Here is a 2,051-nt window from a genome sequence, read left to right on the forward strand (position 1 = left end):
GCATCAGTATGAAAAACTACATTTGGCTTTGTGATTTCACTTTTCTCTCTCTCTTTTTTTTTTTTTTTTTTTTTTTTTTTTTTTTTTTTTTTTTTTTTTTTTTTTTTTTTGTCTGCAGAATAGGTGGATTAATTCAAACCCGTGCAACTCCCTGATGTGTCAGTGCAGAGAGTGAAATGTTTTTTCAGCCCCAGAAGGAAACCAGTGATGACGCCTCCATCCTGACACTGCATCTGCCATCCAGGGGTGGAGGATTTGGGTCAGGTTTGGCCCTTTTTCATCATATCCAACCCCACCTCTGCAGTTCCCATAGCCCAGTGCCCGGTGCCTGAGGCTCGGAGGGGGAGCAGGGGCATCCCCTGTGGGTCCAGCCCTTCCCTTCCCGGCGGCGACGGGGCTGGCCGGGGCACTGACCCCAGCGCCGGGGAGTCTGGAGCGGAGCCGCCGGCCGCCGCTCCCCGCCATCAGCCCACACCTCATCAATAGGGGCTGACAGCCACGGCCTCGCCGCCCCGACGGCACCGCCGAGACTTGGGGATGCAAGCAGGCAGCCCCCCAAGTCGGGGTTACAAGCAGACCTGAGGGTCCGAAGTGCAGGCAGCCCCATCAGTCCAGGCTGTAGGGAGACCAGGGGTTTCGGGGTACAGGCAGCTGCAGCGGGAGGAGTGCAGGCAGGGCTGTGGGGCTGAGACCCCAGAGGGTCCAGGCAGCTGTGGATCTGGGGGGGTGCAGGCAGCACTGCTTGTCAGGGGGGGTGTGGGAGCCCCGCAGGCCTGGGGGCACAGCTGAGGCGGTACTGACAGCCACAGGGGTTGGGGCTCAACGGGGACACCCACAAATCGGGCATGTCCACAGGGAGGGATACACAGATACAGCCGCACGCAAAGATACGGCGAAGGATAAGGACATATAGTGACCGGGTACAGGCAGACAGACATGTGAGAGAGTCACAGACCCGTGGAGACATATGGATGGATGAACAAACAGGTATTTCAGCGAGTAGATAGGCACAAATAGGCAAAGAGACATAGAAACAACTAGAAAGTTGCGTAAGTATATGGATATATGCCCAGGTGAATAGACTGATATATGGAATGGATATCTGGATAAATGGATGAGTATATGGATAAAGGGATATATGGATAAATGGATATATGGATAAATGGATATATGGATATATGGATAATGGAGTGTATGTGGATAAATGGATAAATGGAAAAATGTGTCTATGGATAAATAGGTATATGCATATATGGATAAAGGGGTAGATGGATATATGGATACACAGATATACAGATCAATGGATAAATGGGTGGATGGATAAATGGATAGATGGGGGGTGATACTGACTGTGGTTCTGCACTGCCAGGGCTCCAGCCCAAACATTTCCAGGCAGCTCAGCCTCTGTCTGGTGCAGGAGGCTTGCCCATCCCCTCTGACGTGGGAAGGGGCTTCCCAGTGTTGCTACTGCCCAATGCGAGGGGCTGTGCCAGGGCCTGAGCCGCCAGCCGGTACCCAACAGCCAGGAAGGTGATGTCACAGCAGCACGGTGATGGTACTGCTGGTGTTGTCATTACGTCAAAGCACCGCAGTCAGGGCAATAAAACCACGTGTGTGGACAGAGGTGTGAGTGGGCCACAGTGTGATGTGCCCCCCTTCATCCCCCACGGGCTGACTCCCCCAGAGCTGATTCATCTCCACGCTGGTGGCCCCGGGGGGATTCCCCCCACCCACCGGTGACTTGTGTCTGCAGGTTCCCACATAGACATTCGTCACAGCATGGGGAAGACACCTCTGTGCTGGGATTTCACAGCTCCTGGCCCATTGAGAAGTCCCAGACTGGGAAATGCAGAGCCCTGATATTTTGGGCTCAATTGTCTCGATTTTGGCAGGAAAGCTGAAGAGGGATGTAGGACACTGACCCACACTGTATTTTCAGTGCCCTCCCTGGGACACTTCTGTCCCCTGCATCAGGCATCCACCACGCACAAGCGGTGGCACAGACACGCACTGGCATCATTCAAGGTGTGCTGCAGGCACTCGTGTCCCTG

General features: G+C 53.9%; 1 protein-coding gene across 1 annotated transcript in view; it reads left to right on the top strand.

Annotated features, from left to right (window-relative positions):
* The first annotated feature begins 1,501 nt into the window (after window positions 1-1,501).
* GATA4 (GATA binding protein 4) overlaps window positions 1,502-2,051 on the top strand; it is a 26,411-nt gene continuing 25,861 nt past the window's right edge. Inside the window, exon 1 of the mRNA XM_026845299.1 lies at window positions 1,502-1,512. The gene's annotated coding sequence lies outside the window, so the exon portion shown is untranslated. The remainder of the gene's footprint in view (window positions 1,513-2,051) is intronic.

This window comes from Athene cunicularia (assembly GCF_003259725.1).
Source record: "Athene cunicularia isolate RWA chromosome 3 unlocalized genomic scaffold, athCun1 chr3_part1, whole genome shotgun sequence".
In the NCBI taxonomy this organism is placed as follows: Eukaryota; Metazoa; Chordata; class Aves; order Strigiformes; family Strigidae; genus Athene; species Athene cunicularia.